The 26637-nt window shown below is 36.7% G+C and overlaps 1 long non-coding RNA gene across 2 annotated transcripts in view; it reads left to right on the top strand.

The window, feature by feature from the left end:
* LOC108583534 overlaps positions 1-26637 on the top strand; it is a 101383-nt gene that overhangs the window by 67952 nt on the left and 6794 nt on the right. For both annotated transcript variants that reach the window (XR_001898270.3, XR_001898269.3), the window contains 2 exons: positions 17776-17901; positions 26274-26418. This is a non-coding gene — a long non-coding RNA (uncharacterized LOC108583534). The remainder of the gene's footprint in view (positions 1-17775; positions 17902-26273; positions 26419-26637) is intronic.

Raw genomic sequence — 26637 nt, 5'->3', positions numbered from 1 at the left:
CAAACCTGTTATTTGGTGGAAAATATGAACATTGGTTGCTATGTAAATTTCATTCTTTTATATGGCTACACCATAAGCCATTTATTCCAAATCCTAATGCTGAAATTTTGTCCATTTGCAGTTCACTATTATGTACAAAATTGTAACTTCTTTGATTATTTCAAAATTTAATTTCTAGAAATTTTTTTTTTTCTGTGAAGGGAACGAGGCTATTGATGCATATTTAAAACTACCATTTAAAAAGGTTGAATTAAGGAGTTGCCTTACTGTTTGGATTAGCATTTTTGCCTAGCATAAAGGTTGAATGAATTTTTCCCCAAATTATATACAAGAATTACTTTTCTTTCTCAAAAAACACTAATGCTAAATATCATCATTAAATCAAATACTGAATAATATGACTTTATTTTACAAAAAGAAATACAAAAGAAAATTTGTGGAGGTGTACCTAAGTATAGGTAGAGGATACTTAGCAAGATTTTGGACATCTATTGTCAGGAAATAAGACCACCTCTCTCCCGTATTTGTATGCATCAGTTACCACCATTGCCTGAGAAACAAAGCATATTTTTTATGATTCTGTCAAATAAAAAATTAATAAAATCTGTAAGTATTAGTGAATATCTGCCTCTGTACAGGTATTGGGATTTTAGGAATCTGGCAACTGTGTCCATGAAGCATTGAGAAAGGGAAAGGACATCAAGATCAGACGAAAATTATTTGCAATATTTTGGAAGAAATGCAATAAACTGCATATCTAGAGTGATAGATATGACAAAGTGGGAGAGAAAAGAGATATGAGATATATTGTATATAAAGAATAAGCTTGACTTTGTAACCTATATGTTTTTTTGAATGGCATAATAAAACAGAAATCAGAGATAATGAGATTTTTTAAAAATTGGTCTACTGGCTAGTCATTAGTAAATTTAGAATGTACATGTATATACATATGTGTGTGTATATATATAATTTTATATAGAGAATTATATATATAATTATATATATAATTTTATATGTGTGTGTGTATATGTATATGTAATTCTTTTTTGAGACAGAGTTTCACTCTTGTTGTACAGGCTGGAGTGCAATGGTGCAATCTCGACTCACTGCAAACTCCACCTCTGAATTCAAGCAGTTCTCCTGCCTCAGCCTCCCAAATAGCGGGGACTACAAGCTCATGCCACAACGACTAGCTAATTTTTTATTAGTAGCAGAGATGGGGTTTCACCATGTTGCTCAGGCTGGTCTCAAACTCTTGACCTCAGGTAATCCACCCACCTTGGCCTCCCAAAGTGCTGGGATTACGGATGTGAGCCACTGTGCGAAGCCAAAATTAGAATACATTTTAAGAAGCTGTATTGGAAGAAGAATCTGATGTATTCAGGAGCCTTCTGTGATTCTTTTATCAGAAAAAAAATCAATGCACAAATATAAAATTAATATTTGCTAAGTAGCAATAAAGACTCGGAGTTCAAGGCTAAGTTCAGCTTCTAAGATCAGAAAATAATCTATACAACATCAGTATAAAAGTCATAGAATTGAATGTGATGCCAGGATGCAACTCCAGGAAGAAATAAGAAGAGACTAGTCATGATTACGAATTTCAGAGTCCAAGATTATTGGTTTTAAAAGGATGAAAACCTTAATTTCTTTTAGATTTATGAAACCATTTTAGTTGCTCCTTAAAAATACAAGTCAACAAATTTAAAAATAATAATAAAATGATATATCTCTAAATAGTTTCAAGAACTGTCACATCAGCCACAGCATTTTTCTTGTATTTCAGCTTGTTCTCTATGATGACTAAGCATGGAATAGATTTAAAATACAATGAGACTAATTTTTATATTCAAGCAAGATATTAATTTTCAGTGAAAATCAATTATTTCCTTTTTTGAGCCATTGAGCCTTCCTTTGGGACTTTTTTTAAAAATTATACTTTAAGTTCTGGGATACATGTGCAGAACATGCAGGCTCGTTACATAGGTATACACATGCCATGGCAATTTGCAACACTCATCAACCCATCATCTACATTAGGTATTTCTGTTAATGCTGTCCCTCTCCTAGGCCCCCACCTCCTGACAAGCCCTGGTGTGTGATGCTCCCCTCCTTGTGTCCATGTATTCTCATTGTTCAAATCCTACTTAATAGTGAGAACATGCGGTGTTTGATTTTCTGTCCTGTGTTAGTTTGCTTAGAATGATGGTTTCCAGCTTCATCCATGTCCCTGCAAAGGACATGAACTCATTCCTTTTTATGGCTGCACAGTATTCCATGATTTATATGTGCCACTTTTTCTTTATCCAGTCTATCATCGATGGGCATTTGGGTTGGCTCCAAGTCTTTGCTGTTGTGAACAGTGCTGCAATAAACATACATGTGCATGTGTCTTTATAGTAGAACAATTTATAATCCTTTGGGTATACACCCAGTAATGGGATTGCTAGGTCAAATGCTATTTCTGGTTCTAGATCTTTGAGGAATCACAACACTGTTGTCCACAATGGTTGAACTGATTTATACTCCCACCAATAACGTAAAAGCATTCCATTTCTCCACATCCTCTCCAGCATCTGTTGTTTCCTGACTTTTTAATGATCACCATTCCACCTGGTGTGAGATGGTATCTGACGGTAGTTTTGATATGCATTTTACTAATGACCAGTGAGGATGATCTTTTTTTCATATGTTTGTTGGCCACATAAATGTCTTCTTTTGAGAAGTGTCTGTTAATATCCTTCACTCACTTTTTGATGGGGTTGCTTTTTTTTTCTTGTAAATTTGTTTAAGTTCTTTGTAGATTCTGGATATTAGTCCTTTGTCAGATGGATAAATTGCAAAAATTTTCTCCCATTCTGTAGGTTGCCTGTTCACTCTGATGATAGTTTGTTTTTCTGTGCAGAAGCTCTTTGGTTTAATTAGATTCCGTTTGTCAATTTTGGCTTGTGTTGCCATTGCTTTTGATGTTTTAGTCATGAAGTCTTTGTCCATGCCTATGTCCTGAAGCGTATTGCTTAGGTTTTCTTCTAGGGTTTTTATGGTTTTAGGTCTTATGTTTAAGTCTTTAATCCATCTTGAGTTAATTTTTGTGTAAGGTGTAAGGAAGGGGTCCAGTTTCAGTTTTCTGCATATGGCAAGCCAGTTTCCCAATACCATTTATTAAATAGGGAATCCATTACCTATTGCTTGTTCATGTCAGATTTGTCAAACATCAGATGGTTGTAGATGTGTGGCATTATTTCTGAGCCCTCTATTCTGTTCCATTTTTCTATGTATCTATTTTGGTACCAGTACAGTGCTGTTTTGGTTACTGTATCCTTGTAGTATAGTTTGAAGTCAAGTAGCATGATGCCTCCAGCTTTGTTCTTTTTGCTTAGGATTATCTTGGCTATATGGGCTTTTTTTTTTTGCTTCAGTACGACATTTAAAGTAGATTTTTCTAATTCTGTGAAGAAAGTCAATGGTAGCTTGATGGGGATAGCATTGAATCTATAAATTACTTTAGGCAGTATGGCCATTTTCATGATATTGATTCTTCCTATTCATGAGCATAGAGTGTTTTTTTGTTGTTGTTGTTGTTTTCCATTTGCTTGTGTCCTCTCTTATTTCCTTGAGCAGTGGTGTGTAGTTCTCCTTGAAGAAGTCCTTCACATCCCTTGTAAATTGTATTCCTAGGTATTTTATTCTCTTTGTAGCAATGAGAACAAAGACACAACATACCAGCATCTCCAGGACACAGCTAAAGCAGTGTTTAGAGGGAAATTTATAGCACTAAATGCTTATAGGAGAAAGCAGGAAAGACCTAAAATTGACACCCTAACATCACAATTAAAAGAACTAGTGAAGCAAGAGCAAACAGATTCAAAAACTATCAGAAGACACAAAATAACTAAGATCAGAGCAGAACTGAAGGAGATAGAGACAGAAAACCCTTCAAAAAATCAATGAATCCATGAGCTGGTTTTTTGAAAAGATTAACAAAATAGATAGACTGCTAGCAAGACTAATAAAGAAGAAAAGAGAGAGGAATCAAATAGATGCAATAAAAAATGATAAATAGGATATCACCACTGATCCCACAGAAATACAAACTACCATCACAGAATACTATAAACACCTCTATGCAAATAAACTAGAAAATCTAGAAGACATGAATAAATTCCTGGACACATATAGCCTCCCAAGACTAAACCAGAAAGAAGTCAAATCTCTGATTAGACCAATAACAAGTTCTGAAATTGAGGCAGTAATTAATAGCCTACCAACCAAAAAAAAGCCCAGGACCAGATGGATTCACAGCTAAATCCTACCAGAGGTACAAAGAGGAGATGGTACTATTCCTTCAGAAACTATTTCAAACAATAGAAAAAGAGGGACTCCTCACTAACTCATTTTATGAGGCCAGCATCATCCTGATACCAAAACCTGGCAGAGACACAACAACGAAAAATAAAATTGCAGGCCAATATCCCTGATGAACATCGATGGGAAAATCCTCAATAAAATACTGGCAAACTGAATACAGCAGCACATCAAAAATCTTATCTACCACAATCAAGTTGGCTTCATCCCTGGGATGCAAGGCTGGTTCAACACATGCAAATCAATAAACATAATCCGTCACATAAACAGAACCAATGGAAAAAAGCACATGGGTATCTCAATAGATGCAGAAAAGGCTTTTGATAAAATTCAACCCCTCTTCATGCCCTAAACTCTCAATAAACAAGGTATTGATGGAATGTACCTTTGTGACCTTTAAAATAGTACTCCCATTTCCCTTGCTCAAATGGTGGGGTTGGGGGAAGATTAGGGAGTTCGAGAAGAAAATGAGGAACTCTGTAGACCTATTCCACAGGAGAGCAACCAAAATTTGTAAACACTAAAAAACATATAATACGAAGAAAGAAACACAATACTTAAATTCATAAGGATATATAGCACATAAAGTAACTTAAAAAGATTTTTTAATAAAAAATACTGAATCCCCATATGAATAGGAAAAGTCTCCAGAACTTGAGCCATGACCCATTTTCTGACCCCTCAGCTCAGTGGGACAGAAGTGCCTCTACTGACAGGTGTGGAAAAGAAGGTAGATTGTATTCTTCCCCCAGGCTACCAGGTCTATGATATTTTCCAGAGGGAAACAGGACACCAGCTTTCTTATATCTACCAGCTCCATGCTGCAGAGGCTAAATTCCCCGAGTATAGTCAAGAGGCTGGGTGCTTCCTTATTCCACCCAGCTCTCACTTATAGGGCAGAGGCTCTATGCCAGATGTAACAGTCCAAGAATAAATACAAGGGTCCTTGATTGCTCTCAGCATAGCAATCACATAGAGTGAAGTTTCCACAGTGGGAAAAGCATGTTGAAAATACTAGAGGCTCCTGCCCATAGATCCGCTCAAAGAGCTGGAGGATGAGAGCTATATGACTGGGAAAGTAGTGGGCCATTGTCCCTACTTCAACTGAAGAGCATGTTCTTAGATACTTTGCCCAGGCAGAAAGGCAGGCCCTTAAGATGCAGAGCTCTAAAACTCCCCTCAAATGAATTGAAATTAGTTGGAAGAGAATGCAGAGAAGTTCAAGCCAATGAGCATTCTCATAAACAATGGATATTTTGGTGGTAAGAAATTCAGAGGAGACTGGTAGTTCCGTAAGAAAAACAAACTAAGTCATTTGCCAGAGGTTTTCCAGAGAGTCAGAGAAAAGGGCAGCTAAGACGATCTCTCCTGAAGTCAGAACAGTTCTCAGAGAATGGCTTCAAAGTCACCTCCTGCAAAGAGGACCTACTTTATCGCAATTTGTATCCCTGGAAATTGTCTAAAGTCATAGCACAATCAGCTAGTAATTTATGGAGCTGATTAACCGGATGTGATACCAACCCAACCAAGGCAGACAGCTTAACTGCTAAATCAGGGGGAAGAAAAAAACAAAAAAACAAAGAAAGACCTGACAAAACTGTTGGCATCCAAGGCTGACTGTGGACATGCCCAAGTGTATATACTGGAAAAAGTGACATTAGATGCAAACTCTGGGAGAAATAGACCAGGGTATTCAATAGCAGAGTTAAGTCACTAAAATAATAAACAAATAAACAACTACAGTAATAATCCACGTTGGATGGGATTCAGTGTCCAGAGTTGCTACATTATGTTACCTAAATATTAGGAAAAAAGAAAACTATGTGACATGCAAATAAGCAGAAAAGCGTTCTCCATACACTGGAAAATAAGCTGCCCAGATATTGGACTTAACAGACGAAAATTTCAAAGAAGCCAACATAAATATGTTGAAAGAACTAAATGAACTCATGCTTAAGTAAGTAAAGGAAGGTAGAATGACAATATCCCAATAAAAAGGAAATATGAATTAAAAGTTAGAAATTACAGAAAAGAACCAACTGGAAATTCTGGAATTGAAAAGTAAAGTAACTGAAATGGGCTGAACTTGAATAAAATAATTAATCTTGGAGCTCAAGGGTAGATTTGAATTGTCAGAGGAAAGAATCAGCAAGACCAAAAAGAAGAAAGAAGATAAAGATGTCCACTCTTATTTATATTCTATGTTATACTGAAGGTTCTAGCTGGGATAATTAGGTATAAAAAGAAATAAAAGACATTCAAACTGGAAAGAAAGAGGTAAAATTATTTCTGTTTTCAAATGACATTGTCTTAATTATGGAAACACCTAAGGAATCTACACACACACACACACACACACACACACACACACACACACACAGAGATAGGGGAAGGACACAATTAGAGGTAATGAATGAATTCAATGAGGTAGCAGAATACAAAATAAATATCCAAAAATCAATTGCATTTGAATAAATTATCGATAAGCAATCCAAAATAAAATTAAGGAAAAAAATGCACTTTCAGTAGCACCAAAATTAGTAAAATTCTTAGAATTAAGTTTAACAAAAGAGGTGAAAAATATATTCTGGGAACAACAAAACATTTATCAAATAAATTAAAGCTTAAATAAAGGAAATGACACTTTATGTTCATCTATTAGAAGCTATTGTTAAGACAGAGATATTCTCTAAATTGTTGTACATATTTAATAAAATCCCTATCATAATACCAGCTGTATTTTTTTCAGAAATTGACAAGCTGCTATTAAGGTTCATATGAATTAAAGAATCCAGAATAGTAAAAACAACCTTTAAAAAACAAATTTGGGAGACTCACACTTTCCAATTTTTAAACTTACCACAAAGCTACAATAATCAAAACAGCTTAGTACTGTTGTTGAAATAAGGAAAGATATGTAGTTCAATGAAATAAAATTGAGACCAGAGGTAAACACATCTGTATCTAGTGTATTCTTTTTTTTTAATTGAGACGGAGTCTCCCTCTGTCACACAGGCTGGAGTGCAATGGTGCAATCTGAGCTCACCGCAACCTCTGCCTCCTGGATTCAAGCAGTTCTCCTGCTTCAGCCTCCTGAGTACCTGGGATTACAGGTGCCCACCACCACACCCAGCTAATTTTTGTATTTTTAGTAGAGATGGGTTTTGCTATGTTGGCCAGGCTGGTCTCGGACTCCTGACCTCAGGTGATCCGTTCGCCTCAGATTTCCAAAGTGCTGGAATTACAGGCATGAGCCACCGTGCTTAGCCTGTATTTTTAAAAAGACTCTCAAATTCATACAATATGAAAGACTGACCCTTTGGAGAAATAGTGCTGGCATAATTGAATATTAACATGTGAAAGAATATTTACATCCAAAATGTTGGTTGGGTGCTTTCTACACAACACACAAAATTAACTCAAAATTGACCATGGGCCTAAACGTGAGAGCCATAGCTATAAATCACTTAGAAAAAATATAGAAGTAAATCTTTTTTACTTTGGGACTTTGGGTTAGGTAAAGCTGTCTTACACATGACACCAGAAGCAAAACCAATAAAAGAAAAAAGAGATAAACTTCATTTTAAAAAGTTTGTGTTTCAAGGGATACCATCAAACAAGTGAAAGGCAACCCACAGGATGGGATTACAAATGTGCATTGTAAATTATATACCTGATAAGTCTGGTATGAAATTTTTATGTATAATATGTAAACTTATTTTTACAGCTGAACAATAAAATGACAAGTAACTCAATTTAAAAATTGGCCAAGGATCTGACTAGATATTTCTTCAAAGACAGAATACAAAAGGCCAATAAAGTCATAAAAAATATGGTCCATACTGTAAGAAGTACTTTTAAAATTGTCTATTTTCAGAAAACAGGCCCAGGCAAGTCCGGACAGCTCCCTTGCGGACATGACAAATCACATGGTACAGACATCTGGGAAGAGTGATAAGACGCACAGAAGTCAGAGGGGAGGGAGAAAAAGGCCGGGGGCCTAATCCATAAAAGGAATGAAAGCTTTGCCATTGGGAAATTGAAACTTAAAGTGGGGAAGGGGACAAGATATAACTTTACAAGGGGATAATGAAACTTAGGCGTCCTCCAGGAAGATCGTAACCCCATAGTTCTCACCCTATGAGGAACTAGGGGAAGGATTTGCACACTAGGGGATAAATTGCTTGTTGAAACTGCACTGGGTGTGTCTGCTTGCCAGATACCCGATCTTGCAAGACGGTCATTAAAGTCTCACTTTTGCTGTTCTTCATGTCTCTAAGTCCATTTTCTGGGTTTGGACAGGTGAGTGTGTTTCTCACCAACAACATTAGCCATTAGGAAAATAAAATAAAACACACACACCATGAGACACTACTTCATATACATTAGGACTGCTCTAACCAAAAAGAAAAGTATTAGTAAGTATTGACAAGAATGTGGAGAAATTGAAACCCTCAAACACTGTTGTGCAAATATAAAATGGTGCACCTACTTTGGAAAACCATGTGGCAGTTCCTCCAAAGGTTACACACATAGTTATCATGTAACCCAACAGTTCCACTCCTAGGTATATACCCAAGAGATGTGAAAATATATGTTCACGAAAAAACATATATATTCAAATACTTACAGCAGCATTATTTACAATTGTCAAAAAGTAGAAAATTCCCAAATGCCTTGAATCAATGAATGGATAAACAAAACTTGGTATATCCATACAACAGAATGATATTTGACAATTAAAAGGAATTAATTAATGATATATGCCACAACATAGACATATCTTGGAGATATGTTAAGAGAAAGAAGATAGTCACACACACCCTCCACATATTTTATGATTCAATTTATATAAAATGTTTAGATTAGAAAAATCTATACAAACAAAAAGTAAACTAATGGTTGCCTAGGGCTGAGGGTTTCTAAGGTAAATTGACACTGGTCAGTAATGGATATGGATTCTTTTAGGGGTAATGAAATGTCATAAAACTGATTGTGGTGATGTTTGTACAACTCTGAATAGACTAAAAAAAAAACTGAACTGTATGATGTAAATGTGTGAATTTTATATGAATTACATCTCATAAAGATACTGTGTGTGTGTGTGTGTGTGTGTGTGTGTGTTTTGAGACGGAGTCTCTCTCTGTCGCCCAGGTTGGAGTGCAGTGACGCGACCTCGGCTCACTGCAAGCTCCGCCTCCCAGGTTCATGCCATTCTCCTGCCTCAGCCTCCTGAGTAGCTGGGACTACAGGCGCCCGCCACCGTGCCCAGCTAATTTTTTTTAATTTTTAGTAGAGATGGGGTTTCACCGTGTTAGCCAGGATGGTCTTGATCTCCTAACCTCGTAATCCACCCACCTCGGCCTCCCAAAGTGCTGGGATTACAGGTGTGAGCCACCCTGCCCAACCCTAAAGATATAATGTTTTTAAAAGATATGTATGACAACTTTTCAGAGACTATTATATTTATCTAAAAATTATGAAGATAAAAAAACATGAGCACTTAACACTAAGGCAAAGGCATATTTGATTAAGGTTTATTAAGCTTATACATTACATTTCTGGCCATTTTATTTTCTCTGATTCTTTACCTTAACTTGATTGACTGGTTTTCTTGCAAAAGGAATATTAGAAACATTAAATTAGAAGCAAGAGACTGTGACATTAATGAGACAGAAATGAAAGTTATACAAATAACAGTAAGAATGTAACTACAAAAGGCTATATAAATAAATAATGTAATTAGGGGTCATTTTTCTATAGAGCAAGTAACTGGCCACTCTTCAGCAATTGGTATCTATAAAGAAGGTCATGATAATCAATGGTTTTAACTTAAATTTACAATTTATATTTAGTAATGCAGGAAGTACATAGGTGTTTCAAAATGATTTAAAGCCAAAATGACTGATTTAAACAAATTTAGATTTCAAAGTTGGATATATCAGCTATCTGTAGTATATATTTTATGAAACAATACACTTCCACTTATTTCAAAGAAGGTATCATTGTTTAATATTTCCTTATGTTTAATATAAAGACATCAGTTAGAAATGTCCCTCTTACACCATGAATATGTTTCTAATAAAGATTTAACTCTGTGTTTATGTCCTCATGTGTGTGCATTTATGTGTGTGATTATATGTTATCTGCAAATTTGATAGGTGCAGAAGAACCCTATTAGGGAATCAGACACTCGTCTCTCATGCCTTCATAATTCAAATCCAATGTCAACACAGGATCTAGGACTCCTCCAAGTGTGATTTTATTACACTTGTAGACAAGTGACATCCAGCACCTGGTAAATGCTCTTCATAACATTTCTTGATTTTCTGTGCAGTTCAGCTTTCCCCTAAGCAATCTTTCCCAGTTAGTAACTAACGGTTTATTCAGTGTACAAAGTTTATTGCTTGTTTCTGAATGTGTTTCACTTATATTTCAGGCAATGGTAACAAGTTAAAGTCATAATGGAGGAGAAAGCAAATAGGGTCCAGGAAATGTCAATGCTGAGAGGTTGTAACTACACAGTCACATTTCTGGTTTAGGGTTTCCACATGTTTGATTGGAAACAGGGGGATTCAGTATTTCTGGGAAAGAGATTGAGAAATACAGTTTTAAGTGTCCAGTATTTTCAAATTAAGTTTCATTATTTCCATCTTAGACTGTGATTTGCACTGGAGGATTCCTTTTTGCTCTCTCAATTTGGATTACATGTCACTATGTGGTTTATGACTCAGACGCAGTCATCCGTAGCATTACTGACCTAGCAACAAGGGAACCTCAAAAGCTGTGCTGGACACAGGCCTGTTGGTATGGTTGTAAATCCATGTTAACATTGCCTGTCTTACAGTCCGCATGCAAGCTGGTCTGCGGTACCAAATATTCCTTGTTTTACAGCTGTGTGAGTTGTGAATATGTTTTTCCTGCCTTTAACTACCTTGTATCTCACAATACAATAACTTAAAGCTGATTACTTTCTTGTGATTTTAAATAAAAAGCTCATTACCAAAAATTAAAACCATCCAGAAAAACACAAAAAAGAAAGCAAAAATGTACAAATATCATACCTCCCACCCAAGCCAAATTATCATTATTTTCATTAGCTGAACAGCATCTCTCAAAAGCAATAGTATTTTAGGGTGAAATTGTATGTCAGCTGCAACTACAAACAGTGATTTTAAAAGAATAGTGCTGAGACTTTTTAAAAGAAAGAATGAGTGCTTTCTTTTCCTATGGGGAAGTTGAACTTTCCATGAAAGAAATCCATAGTGCTTATATTCCGTGTGGTGCATAAGCGTGCTTGAATCAGAGAATCTGTGCCGAAGTGTACCTCAGCACTGGGAGAACTGAGTGTCTTTAGGAATTCATCACATCATTTACTGAATGATTTAACTTTTGCCAGAACCGAATATATATGTGCGTGTATATAAATTCGTATTTTGAAGTGGCAATTAAAATTATATTTGTGTCACTATGGGAAATAGAGCCTCCTCTGAACTGTCTACATTAGCAAATAGGTACTCTGAACATGTTGCAAACTTACTTGCAGAAAATCATATCTCTTAACAAATAATAGGTTAACAAATAAAGTCCATCGCACCTTTTTTTGTAATAGCTGCATATATCTCTGGTTCATTACTGCAAAGGGCAGACCCTGAAAGAACTGCCAGTTATTCTTGCCTTCTGGTATTCACAGCAGAAGGGACTGTGTTGTCTCCTCCCATAGAGTGGCGATATGACTTGTTCCTAAGCCATACAATATTGCAAAGGAGATGGACTGTCACTTCTTCCATTGTGTTACATTATATGGCAAAGGTCATGGGGTGTCATTTCATGATTACATGATATCATATGAGACATAATCTTCTTTGAAGATCTACATTAGATTTTCTTGCTGTCTTGATGGCATTGTAGAAGCAAGCTGCAATAGTATGAGCTGCTTTTAAAGAGAACATTAGCAGGGAACTGCAGAAGCCCTCTAAAATCGGAGAGTGATCTATAAGAAAACTAAGACCTGGGTACTTCAGTCCTACATTCATAAATGATAAATTCTATCAAAAACCTAAGGGAGCTTGGGAATGGATCCATCCTCAGTTAAGCCTTCAGAAGAGAACCCAGCCATTGCCAACATCATGACTGCAGTCACACAGAGGAAGCAGCCAATCAATGTCAAAATTCCTGCTCCACACTGTGAGCTAATCCATGTGTATTATTTGAAGCTACTAAGTGTGCCGAATTTATTATATGTTAATTGATAACTAACATAGTTTTCTAACTTAAATGCAAGTGTGGACAAAAAAGGGTATGGATTCAACATATGGATGCAACAAATTGACAGTGCAGATAGTTTAGAATATATTATTTAATATGCATGTATATTTTGGTTTCAAAATACAATGTGTGTCTGACAAAATGGTGGATGGATAAAAAAGCATTATTATCTGGGAAGCCTGAACTGTGTATTTGGGAAGCCTGAACTGTGATGCCTATTGCCACGAGGATCTTTGTGTATGTGTTTATGTGTGTACATGTGTGTTACAGAATGTTTCTGGCATGCCTATTGTCCCCAGAATAGGGAATCAAGAGAATCAAGACTCTCTTTATAGATGGACTTACTCAGGATATAAGTCTTCCTATGGCATTCTTTATTCTTTCACATTTATTATCTTTTATGATATGTAGATGTGGCAAAGATTATTCCCACTTTACAGATGAAGGAGCATTTATTTGAAAGGATGCAGAATAAAAACAGATATAATTCATATGCTAAAAGACGCTTCATAGAAAATGACACAATTATTTCTCCAAAATGCCCTACATTATATGATTTCTTATCTTCATTGCGTTGCTGATTAAACAGTTTAAGTGATTTATCCAGTTCCTCTCAGGAAGTGGCAGAATAGAAAGCTGTGATGGTTAATTTTATGTGTCAGCTTGACTGAGCCATGGGGTGCCCAACATTTAGTCAAACATTGTTCTGTTGTATCTGTGAGGATCCTTCTGGATGAAATCAACATTTGAATTGTTAGACTGAATAAAGCAGATTGCTCTCCCCAATGGATATAAGCTCATCCTATCTGTTAAAGGTCTGAATAGAAAAAAAAAAAATGTTGACTATCTTAGTCCATTCTGTGTTGCTGTAAAGAAATATGTGAGACTGGGTAATTTATAGGGAAAAGAGGATTATTTGGCTCACAGTTCTGCAGGCTGTGCAAGATGCATGGCACAAGCATCTGCTTCTGGAAAGGGACCTCAGGAAGCTTCCAATCATGGCACCTGGGGAAAGGGAGAAGGGGAAGCTATGCCACGTGGCAAGAGAGGTAGAAAGAGGGAGAGAAGAAGAAGTTGCCAGGCTCTTTTTAACCATCACTTATCATGGGAACTAATAGAGTGAAGACTCAGCACAAAGTCATGCATGAAGGTGATGAAACGGTTTCCACTAGGCCCCACCGCCAATGCTGGGGATCAAAATTCAACATGAGATTTGAAGAGGACAAATATCCAAACTATATCACCCTCCCATAAGGAAGAAGGCCCCTCCTGATCCCAGTGTGTTTTAGTTTAAGCTACTAGGGAAGGTGAGGCAGGAAGATTACTTGTTGAGCCTAAGGGTTCAAGTCCTGCCTGGGCAACATAGCAAGATCCCACCTCTAAAAAAATGGACCCCTCGTGTCAGAGTACACCAGATATTTCCTGTCTTCTAACTTGAACTGAAACATCCACATATTTTATGTCTCAAATTTACAAATCTTGGGACTTTTTAGCCTCCATATCACACAAGTCAATTTCTTATAATAATAATGATGAAGATACAATATATAGGGTATATATTGTTTCTGTTTCACTCAAGAGCCCTAATATAGAAGACAAGCAGCATCCTCTCCAATGTCACAATCAGTGCTTTTTCTATGACATGCACGCTCCTCTCCGAATGAAAACCTGGCTCACATTTTATGCTAATATTAAGGAGGAAAAAACAATCCATTACTTATTGTACACCATAAAGCATGTTTTCACATGCACCATCTCAATTGTTGTGAAGTTTTTATTATTTTTAGAACGGTTTTTTTATTCACATCTTCACTCACCAAAATGTTAAAGAAATAGAAGCATCACTGTACTGGTTGAAGCCGAGGGATCGCAGGCGAGGCACTGTGCACTCTTAAACCCCTTCTGCAATTCCAGAGCCTCACAGAACATACCTTGAAGAAACGGTAAACATTTCAACTGGTCTCTCACACTTCTGAGGATATGAATGGCAGGGATTATTTTCTCTACTTGATATAGGAAGAAAACTCTGTGGGTTTAAGCGAATCTATCATGGTAAAGCATGTTTCCAGCAAAGCCTAAATAGCAGTGTCCTGATCTGGGGTACTAGAATTCTGGCTTCATCATTTCCTTAATGATTATTTCTAAAGAAGTTGGTTCTGTCCAGTTACCATGCTCATGCAAGTCACTTCTGAGCATCCCCAAACTGTTTAACATCTCAGATAGCCTAATGAATCCATATCAATTCTATTGACTCTATCTATCTGAGATACAAACAATAAAGAAGGAGTTTATGTTTCATATTGATAGCAAGATCATTATGTGAAAGCTAATGGAGTCTAATGGTTAAAAGAATTTTAGCTGTATGAGTTAGGCAACTTTCTTTCCCTCCCCTGCTTAGATTACTTCTCTGAAAATGAGGATGATTATGCTATCTCATGGATTTTCTGTGACAATTGAAGGAACATACATGATAGTACCTGCACTATGATTAGAGATAATTATATTAGCTATCAGTAGACATGTAAATTCTTCATAAGGTAAATATTATTTGAATTTTCAGATCATGAATTGGATATATTGAAAACATAGTTAGAAAATCAATGGCAGGTTGCCTCAGTGAAGAGCAGCATGTTTTGTATAATACAGCAAAATAGAATTTCAATTTATTTTCAATAAGACTGAGTTCTACTAGCACACTGAAGTAATGAATGCCAAATTATCTCATTCAGACAAAAGTGAAATGTCCCAAGCTTAATAAAATAAGATAATTGGTTTTGGCTTTTATATTAAATTTCTATTTGGCTACACACCGTAGTTTCAGAGCAGATGCCCTGCAGGTGAATGGAGCTATAGATGAGGTTACACATAAACCATATGTCCCCTTTATAAGTCCCCTTGTACTGTCTGTGGTTCACTGCTTTCCAGAACATAATGAAGACCAAGTGATTATAGTACAAAAAGCGGGTCAATCAGAAAGCATAGAAGCAAGAATGGGGGTCTCCTTGTGGTCCAGGTAATGCTTCACCTCCTTATGTAGTGGCATGCGGTATAAAGCAGGAAGAAACATCTGTCTGACTCTAGTGGGATTCTTGGCCTCATAACCTGCAGATTCTCGTGTCAGATTCTGAAGATTGATAGGTCACTGGCAGGCTCCATGTGCTTTATGTGCTTTTCCAAAAAAAAAAAAAAAAAAAAAAAATGCACTAACAAAAGAGGATCCCCGTTGAGTTTTTAGTTAACTCATTAACTAGTTTAAGCACCTAGGCTTACCCCCTATAGATAATTGGTGTGTTCTCTGTACTGGGTCATATCTCACACAGTTAGAAAATATCCTTTTTTACCTGAGTATTAGAGGTACTTCTAACCAGGCTCTCAAATAACAGATATTATGCTCAAATGAAAACGAATCTATAAATCCAAATGTCTAAGTTTTAATTCTTCTACCATTAAACCCTGTGAGTCCCTATTATTAAGTTATCTAGCTATTCCAGGTCTTAGTAAACTCACCATGAAGCTGAAACCATTGAAATCTCCATTTAAACAAATGAGAAAACCGAAGTTCAAAGAGTTGAGATATTTCATGGAAGATCACACAGCCTGTAAGCCACAGGGTCAAGTTTAAACCAGATGTGTTAGCACCACTGCCCACATTCTTGGACCTGCCCTTACATCTCCTACTGTACTGAATGCTTATCAAAATCATTCTGAACAAGTATCAAGGTAAATTGCTGGTTTTCACAGAACACAGTCTCCTCTTACATTAACTCTGTCGTCTCAAGCCAATCATTCCAAATTTTCTGAGCCTCTGTTTCCTTATCTGTAAAATGTAAATGAGATGATAAGAGTATTTAAGTCATAGCTTTATTTTAAGGACTAAATGGATTATTACTTTTAAAGTGCTTAGAACAGTACCTCAATAAACATTGGCTATAATTATTATTATTTATTAATTCCTGAGGCTACCTAGTGACTGAAAGCAACAATTAGTATGGAGCCAGTATCAGTTGACAGACACAAATGTCATTCACATTCAAGCAAACAGTTTAATAAAGGTAATTTTATCACAACTAAATGCTAAATTAAAAACTGCTGTTTATGGTACGAGCAAAAGACAGTTGAGTTGTGGGTGTGGCATAATCTCTCAATGTTGGAAAGGCATTAGAATCACCTAGGAGCTTTAAAAAATGTCTGTACCCAAGTCCCATTTGAGACCAATTAAAATAGAATCTCTTGGTTCGGAATCTGCGTATTCTTACATTTTTAAATCACTCCCACACCAGTCGATTTGGAGTTAGGAAGGGACCAGTTTATGAAGGAATTTGAATTCCAGGAAGAATTAGTATTTGGGTAGGGGAGTGGGGCTAGAAAATATTAGTCAGCGATTCTGCACAGGGCTACTATACACTTATTTATAAATATTTTCACCTTTCAGCGATGGCTTCTGCTGTCATCCTTTGGCTCACAATAAAGAAGCTTTTAGTTTCCTCTATTTCTTAAAGTTGATCTAAACACACTCCCTCTGACTTGGTTGTTCCATAATCAAATTATCATCTCACTGGAAGCCATCCTAATCCTATTTAAAGAAAGACCATTTTCCTCCTGACCTGAAGTCTCACTTTTTATCTTGCTGGCTGGGTATTCAAGAAGTGCATTCAAACTGTTGAAAATCCTGGGAGTTAAGATCACCCTGACATTGTCAGGTAAAAATAAAAAGGAGAAGAAACCGGAATGTAATTTGCTTATCCTCAATACAGCTTTATTTCTTCCAGTTTTAAGCATGACTTTACATTTCTTTTTGTGGTAGTAAGGACCAGGACTGTGTGGGAGCTCAGAGATGGAGAATGACAACTCTCTAGTCATTGAGCCATAACACATCCTCTCCCTGAGCAATAACTCCTAAAAATAATCACCTTTTGGCTGATTTAAACATTTTTTTTGCAAGAGAGTTACCCACGTCCAACCTGGCGAGTGAATTGCCCAGTAGACCGGGATTGTTAATCAATCGGAAAACCATTTTAAGATCCAAGTGTTTACAACCCATTAAAGTCTGCTCTATGTATGTAGTCTTTGTCACTCCCCAACTGCTAAGTTGTATTAGTTTTAAGTTGTTTACTTAACTCGGGCCTTTGTTTTTATCAGGAATGATATAAAAAGAAAGGAAGATGAGATGAAGAGAACAGTGCCTACCCTCAAAGAGGTCCTAATCCATTCGTGCATGTTTGGGAGGAAGACAAAGAAAGAAACTTCCAAATGTATTACTGTATGGTAAGTACCAGTAGTGGAGAGGGTAGAACACATTGGAACAGCCCCTACCTGACCCTGGGTCAATAAAGAAAGACTTACTCAGAGAGGTGGCCTAAGTTGAGTCTTGTAGGGCTTCTCTATGAGAAAAGGGAAAAACACAGCCTGTGGAAAGGCCAGGAGAGTCAAGAAAACAAGGCTTTTCTACAGAGGTGCAATGTCAAGGGGTGCTATCAGTGAGTCAGAGAAGAGATCGGCAAATATAACATCATGAGCACTAAATGTGAGAGGCAAGAGTTCATCCTTTATTCTGATGGTGGCTTGAAAATAATTTTGGCTTTTAAGTAAGAGAGCAACATAGTTTGGTTATTATTTTAGGTGGGAAAGAAGGTACTTCTGATTGCTACATTTAAAATCACATGGGGATGTCAGAGGAAAATGTCAGGTTATTGAAGGAATTCACATTTTATTATATAAGGAACAGATTATAGCACTGGTGCAGATTTTAATCTGGGGGAATAAGACCAATGTAGGATACCTGATGCCATGTGAAAGAGGAAGAAACATTGTTTTTCGAAATTTTTGGAAACCGAAAGACCTATTAATTATTGGTGCTGTATTTCAGTTCAACATAACTATATTGCCTCTGGATGTTCAGAGTTGTTTCAAGATGGGATGTTTTGCCTTTTGCATCTGATTGACCTCTGGTTGATGCCGTAAGTGCACATATCCAGTGGATACTGGGTTGGGTCTACTTAAGTTCTTTGCAAAGATTGTATGCCCATGTGGATAGCTTTGGTCACCATATGCAGCCACTAGAAAGACGAAACAAACTAGTTAAAGGTCACTAGGGAAGCAAGCTTCCTCAAGGGCTGAGATGGAAGTTCAGATAATGAGAACTCTTTGTACTCGTTGTAGACACATTCTTTCAATTAGAAGCAAATAACAAAGTTAAGGTCCTTAAAAATCTGTGGCCTTCACCTTATATGCAAAAGGATATGATTCAAAGAGTTATTGATTGGATCCTACCAGCAAGGGATCTTATATCACTTTTTTTGCATACGCTATCATGATTCATAGGGCACAGGCTCATCTTTACAATTGTATTATTGAACATCTTCTTTTTTTTAATTTCCTGAAACATGGAGGTAAAATATAGCTCATAAAATGCTACATGTTAATAAAAAGGATATTTTGAACTGGAACAAAACATAGAATAGTTATGTGTGATTCATATATACAAATAGTTACATGTAAAATATGTTATCACATAGAATATGACTTTAACATATTATCCTTCACACTATAATATTGTAGAGATGATAGTCTATGAGTAATGAAAATATTCATGGGGGCTCTTAGAAAAATAAGAGAAAGGAAGGTTTGTAAATATCTGTTCTTTCAGTTTAACATGCATTTCAGTGACAAATATGAACCAGTTTTCTGGTCCAGTTGAACTCAGATCTAGAACCATTTTACTTGACATTTCATTTGAAATTTTGAATTAATTTGCCTTTGCAACCATGGAAGCAGAATAAAATTACTTGTTGTTGATTATCAATCTTAGAGCACTGTACCTGGAATCGGTTAGGTTGAACCATACAAAGTTACTGATATTTAAACATTTTAACCTAAGAATTGGCAATTTCTATGGTCTACCCTAAGGGAAACCTTTGTTTCAGTCTTTGTTGTAACACAGAGACTTGAAAATTAAATAAGTTATTCAACTTTTTAGAACCTAAATTTTTCTCTTTCTGTTAAATGTGGACAATAGCAGCAATCTTTCAGAGGTATGTGCATTAAATGAGACACTGGGTGGGAAAACATATTGAAAATTGTAAGGTAATTTGAATTGCATTTAGAATCCTCAAAAACCCCAGTGAGATTGTTGGGTTTATAAACTTTCACTCCCTGCTGGTTAAGTGATTGCTTGGTTAGAATACACAGGGGTTTATGTGTTTATATTTCTTTCTGAATATGATCTGACTTTCCCCCTATTTAGTGTTTATTCTGAAAGCTGTTTTCTTCCATCCTTGGATTTACAGTACAGATTTCTTCTGAATGGGTAGAATATTTATACATTTCATTAACAATATGTACTCAGACTTTCTGGTTCGTTCATCCAGTGAAATGCTCAGCAGAAAATGTGCTTCAGGATTTTCCCCTAGCAATGGGGAGTTGAAATTAATTCTATTATAATTTCCAGGAGCTTTAAGCATTTGTTTTGTTTAGGAGTAAAACAACTGTGCTGGCAAAGCTTTTCTTATTGTTAATGTGCTTTGGCCATTTATATCTGGATGATACATTTTACAAGCATTGATCAGATAGTACTTTCAACAACTGTTTTATGGACTATGGTTCCAACCTTCAGTGAGGTCTTTTCAACCTTCAGTTTCTCTCCCCTTCAAATCTATTGTCCAACTTACCAGCTGCGTTTTACTTCTAATCACAAATGGGATCGTAATATCCCTTATTTTAAAAGAATCTTGCGTGACTCCCCTGTGTGTAAAGGATAAAATTCTCAATACATGGTTTAGTGTACAAGGACTTCTTAAAATATTACTTAACAACAATTTGTCTGTAGCTTTTACTCTCCCTTCTTCTGAATCCAATTTACTGGACTCGTCACCATTCTCTAAATATTCTATGATAATGTTATTTTCTCTCTGCCTGTTCACAACCTGGTCCTCTACCTGGAGTGACTCTGTCTTCTTTGACTAGTAAAATCATCCTTATGCTATATCCTTATAGCGGTCCAACTGCTCAAATTCCATCTCTCTATCAAGTCCTTTGCTCCTCCCCAAGGCAATTCATCATTTATTCCCCTTAGAACTGTGCATAATCTTTTTATGGTGATAATCGTTTTACTTACCTGTTTCTCTTTCTCCAGTCTGTGACCTCTTATAAAGCAAGGACTCTTACTTACTCACGTTTGCTTCCCTAAGGCCTAGATGCTCAGCGAACATTTTTTAAAGGATAAATGAATCCTGCTAGTACTGCCTAAATAACACACAATGAAAATTCATAATTACTCAGTGAGCGTCCAAATGTTTGAAGCTCTCAGAGAAGAAAATTACTGAAGAGTTTTCAAGAGAGAATGAGTTTCAGATATGTGATTCCCTACACTCTGGCAAAATGTGAAGGGGTATACATAGGGTCTACTTCCCCAAATCCGGCCATAAGTAGAGAGAACATGGAGATGATTTGTTTTGGTGTCTGGGAATAGCATCTAGCATTTGAGATGATCACTGGCTTAATGAGATGCTGTAGATGTTTGGTGTTATATTCAGATCATAGAAAGCGAATCTTTAACTATACTCGCCCTCAGGGAGAATACATCTGCATTAGTTGGTTCACTGCATAGGATATTTTTTGAGAGGGACAATGTTGAGTTACAGCTGGCCCATAAATGAGGAACCAAAAAGATGGAGGGTAGACATGACACCATTAAAGTAAAAGAAATTGAGATAATTAGATGAACATGAAGAATAAAAGAGCTACCATGTATTCACACTGGGGCCACCTAGGTGAAGAGTTGACACATGAAAGGGTGGTGGAATGCATGTCCCATTGTACCAAAAGGAAAGGACACTCATTACAAGGAAGTCATCTTGTTTCTGTGTTACAGGGGGACAGGCTTCCTTAGCAAGTTAGCAAGTGAAACTGCCACATAAAATAGTGAGTTTTTTTGCCCTCTAAGCAGGAGGCAAATAATCATTTGTATTGCATTTATAGTAATAGGGAGGAGACTAAATCAACATTTCACAAACATTATTATATATAGGAAAAATTGAGGATTTGGGTTAAACACAGATTCTTTTTTAGAAGATCTGGGGTGAAACCTGTGATTCTTCAGTTCTAACATATTCCCAGGCAATGCTGATCCTGCTGCTCAGTGGTTCGTACTCTGAGTAACGATGCCCTGGATAATAGGGAAATGTCGTAGTATGTCATAATTGTTAGGAACATAAATTTCAAAACCAGAAAGCCCTGATACGAGTTTCAATCAGATGTAACTTTGGGAAAAGTGCTTGCCTTTCTGAGCTTTAATTTCCTCATCTACAAAATAGGAATTGCTATTGCCTCTTTCATATTGTCTTGGACCAGATTAATGAGAATATGTTTGTATGTAGAACATCTGATGTCATGCTTAGCACATAATAAGCTCCTCAATAATGTTAGTGGTTATATTTTAGGTTTAACAATATAGTGCCTTTCACTTCTATGATTATATTATTCTGATTTATTTCCAAATGTATCAGAACAATAAGAAGACAAAAACTCCCCATGAAAGTTAATTAAAGTGAATTTCATTGTTCCGATCATATAATGTTTAATAAAACTACAGCCAAGATCAGCCCAGTGCAAAATTATTTTTCTGATGAGTAACTATACCTATTTGAAGGTTCAACTGAAATATCACCTATTTTTCTATTTTATACCTTCTTGATAACAGCCAGGGGATTATCACCCAGCTTTTTGGCCCGTCTGGTGTACCTGCTGCAGGCGTATCTTGCAGCATTCCTCATAGAACTATGCAAACAACTGCCTGCGAGCAAGTATGTCTCCTCCTCTGAACTGGAAATGCATTATATTTATGTACTAAGTCTTACACACATCGTGTCCCTACATCTATATCTACCATGAAGTATGGTCAATAATGGGTCTCTAGTATAATGGATGAGCAAAAAACATAGATGAATAGCTTAATGGATTAATGACATGGGAAAAGTCAGTTGTTGGTGCTCACATTTTCCTTTCAAAAACTTCCTGCCCTGTCATGACATTTTCTGCCTCATTGGGATGGGGTTTTGCCCCAAGATACTGTGATGATAGCTGCCTTTAAGATGTTTTTAACAAAAAATATAATACTTGTCTTCTCTTTGAGGAAATTGTATTTCAACCAGGGTTATTAGGCGATATGTAGATATGTAAAGATATATCATTAGATAAAAAACAAACTAGACACTGAGATATGATACGGATATTTGAAGGGAATTATAGGTTATTTCAAATTCTTTTCAAATGGTAAATATTCAACTCTGTCCATAAGGTCAGTTTTGCATCACTTCAAGAGTAAAAATTAGGAATAAGGAAATTGCTCTGTTTGTGCTTTTGCTCTCACTTTATGGAGAGGTAATTCCTTTTTTGGCACCAATGAGAGACACTCCATCCACTCAGCCAAGAGCATCATGCAGAATACGCATCATTTGAGGAAATTCAAATGGCTAAGAAGTTAAGACCTCTAGATTCTAAAGAATCTTATAGATCATCCTGTCTGTTCTTCTGTTTCTAGAGATAAGAGCTATGTTGAAATGCAAGGCAGCCCCATGTTTATATCATCTTTGTGGACTAAACTTAAATTAATTTATTTACAACTCTTTTTTTTTTTTTTTTTTCTGCAAATTCTTTCAAATAGTACAAAGGAAAGCGAGGCCAGGCATGGTACGACCCTTACCCTGCTGACAATGGCTGCTACTAGAATTGCAAGTGGAGTAGATAGATAAAGCTCTGCAATTCCTCATGAAACAAACTAACAAGAGTAGAAAAAATCATTGTTTATTTTGCAATATTGATAATTGTTATACTATTAATAATAGTAGCTGCTATTTATTTAGTGTTTGCAATACGTTAGACATTGTACTAATATCTAAGTGCATTATCTTTTTTTTTTTTTTTTTTTTTTTTGAGATGGAATCTCACTCTGTTTCCAGGCTGGAGTGCCATCCTGGCTCACCGCAATCTCCACCTCCTGGGTTCAAGCAATTCCCCTGCCTCAGCCTCCCAAGTAGCTGAGACTACAGGTGCACATCACCATGCCCAGCTAATTTTTTTGTATTTTAGTAGAGATGGGGTTTCACCATGTTGGCCAGGATGGCTTCGATCTCCTGACCTCGGGATCTGCCCGCCTCGGCCTCCCAAAGTGCTTGAATTCCAGGCATGAAACACTGTGCCCAGCCTTCAGTTTGTTTTCAATCTCCATGAAACATCTGAGAAGGAGGTGCTATTATCCAATTTTAGACAATAGTAAAGTTATCTTAGAGGTTAAATAATGTAGACAATATCATATCTCTGTACATGCAAAGTCATGTTCTCCAGCACAGAGTTCTATGCCTTGCTACCCACAGAAGCATTGTAATTTCCATTTCAAAAACGGCACCATTGCTTGTCCAAAATCTTTAAGATTGTAGAAAGATACACAAGAGATGGACTTTCCAGATAGAATGTTTTTCTTTTTGGAACATAAAGATTAAAAGCAATAGCGTTTTTAAAAGCTTCTTAAGCAAATGCCTTGGAGGTACAATAAGCACACTTCCTTGCATGTCCCTCTGAAGCTGCTCATGGAGTTTCACTCTCTATATTGGCCACTAAAATCTTTAAATAGCCCTATCTGTGCTTTGTGGCTTTCATTGCAATGTTCCTCCTAGCATCTGTAGTTAGAGGCTATGGGAAACATGTGGCTGGATATAAAGTTAACCCTGGCATGAGGTACTCAGAGTCAGCAGAGACCAGTATTAGGGCATGCAATAGTCATCTCTTCTGCAGGCTGGCTTAAGAGCTTTAGGTTTTCCCCTATCCTTGAATTGAGGAATTTCCAACTTGTAAATTTCTCTTTTTGTTTTTTATGTTCAGTAAAGCTGAACCCACCTAGAGGGTCTGGCAGACCCATTGCTCAAGTCTATAACTGAAATTGGATGGCCTGACTTCATATTCAATTGGAACATTTTTCTTCTTATTTCTCTTTTTAAAAATCAATAAATGCTTTATGATGCCTCTCAAAGACATTGAATGAGTGGAAAGCAGGCTTTTCCATAGTATTACGCCAACTAAACACTCTGGAATAGATCCAATTTCAAATATCCTATCTTGTCCCCCATTTGTATATTAGGTCAATATTTGCTGCCTTTTTATTAGAGAGATACGCTTTCCTCAGAGAGCAGAAAAGGAAAGGAAGCCTTTTTGAGCATCAACATTTTTGGCAAGAAATTAGACTTGGAGACACACACACCCACACATACACACACGCACACACACACGCACACACATACACGCACATACACACATAAGGATATACTTGTGTACATATGTATACATAAGTGAATAAGTGTGTGTGTGTTTTGTCCTTATCATGCTCCCATTATAACAGTGGAAAAATTGAAACCTACAAATTTCTCTTAGCTATACTGCTTTTGAGTAGCTGACATAGAGTTCCAACCTGATAGTCTGTCTTAAAAGCCTGTGGTCATTTTTCTCAATCTTCCTATATCCTCAAACTTATTTTTTAAGGGTAAATTTTTCCATCTTCATCCAAAACTATTTCTACTGAGAACATGCCCCAGGCTCCTGGTCATCTGGCTTCAGATGCCAGGTAAAGGGGTAAGTTGCCCTGTCCTGAGCCTTCTATCTATTCTACCCAGCTTCCTGCCTGTCCTGTCTTTTCCTAACTCCTTAATTCTTGCTCCTGGGAGATGTGAATCAAACACCACATACCTGAACTGGTGCCTGCCTGAAGAGCCATGATTGATTGCCATGTACTAATTGCTTGGAAGGATTGGGAGTGGGTACAAGAATAAAGATGATCACAGAACAGTTAAAAAGAGATTTGTTTCTCTTTTTGCTGCTCCCCTGTCATTTGCAAATGTCTGTTGGTTTTCTTTCAGCATATTTGTGATTAAGAATCCTGCTGAGATGACACTTGGTGGTTCCAAAAGCCAAGTGTTTCTGCATTTCCGCAGGTAATTTAGCAATGCATCCGTGGGAAGCCCACCCACACATTACAAGAGCAAGCCTCCCTGTAACCTTTTAAAAAGTCTGTAACAATTGACATAAAAACACCAAGGTGAAATTTTCTAGTGAGAACATAATTGGTGAAATATTAAGATTTTCATTAATAAATCCTTTGACTATCAGCTTTTCACTTTATCTTGCTGCTTCTCTTAAACACATGCAACACCACCATTCTGATGATAGTTAACAACCAAAAAAGTAAACATAGCTTTTAGGTAATTTATGTGGCAGAGACGCCCATCAGGTATCATTACTGGAATCTTTCTATGTATGAGTCACGGCCAGGGGAGCGTTGAAATTAAATCTTTGTAAGGAAAATAACCTACACAGGCTTGCAAGATTCAAAATTATAAGAGTGACCCCTAGTGACTATGAAACTGCTTAAATCTTCCCTGAGTCTCTGTATAGTGTTCAATGTGAACATCTGAAGAAAGAGAATATCCTTTTTTAAAGCACAAAAAAATTATTCATTTTGAATTTAGTAGTTATGTTTTGAAAATAGTAGGAATGGACTATCCCTCAAAACATTGTTTTTGTTTTGTTTTGTTTTGTTTTCCCCAATAAAATACATATGTGTCTTACTATTCCTCCTTTGGTTTACATCAAAGAGCCTGCATCGTGAACCTACTGTGTGCAAAGTGCCTGGAAGCCCTTGAGGATGGGAAGATTAAGGCCTCCTCGTGGTTTCTCTGGTGCCAGCAGACTCCGGAGGAAAGAGACAAGCAAACAGGAGCCTTGCAGGAGGGGTGAGGGGTAAGTGAGACAACAGAGTGTAATAATAGGGGCTCTAAGAACAGAATCATTTTTATAATGGTTGTGTGGCCATTCCTACATAGAACAGATCAGAGTAAGAGTTTACCCAATGGGAGGTGAGAGGGAACAGTTCTACCTAGGCACAAATAAATGAAACAACATATTTTTGTGTAAGAATCACAAGTAGGCTGGGCGCCGTGGCTCATGCCTGTAATTCCA

This window comes from Papio anubis, chromosome 18, assembly GCF_008728515.1.
Source record: "Papio anubis isolate 15944 chromosome 18, Panubis1.0, whole genome shotgun sequence".
NCBI classification, from domain to species: domain Eukaryota; kingdom Metazoa; phylum Chordata; class Mammalia; order Primates; family Cercopithecidae; genus Papio; species Papio anubis.
The sequence above is the reverse complement of the archived record's forward strand: the minus strand, read 5'-3'. Positions and strand labels throughout refer to the sequence as shown.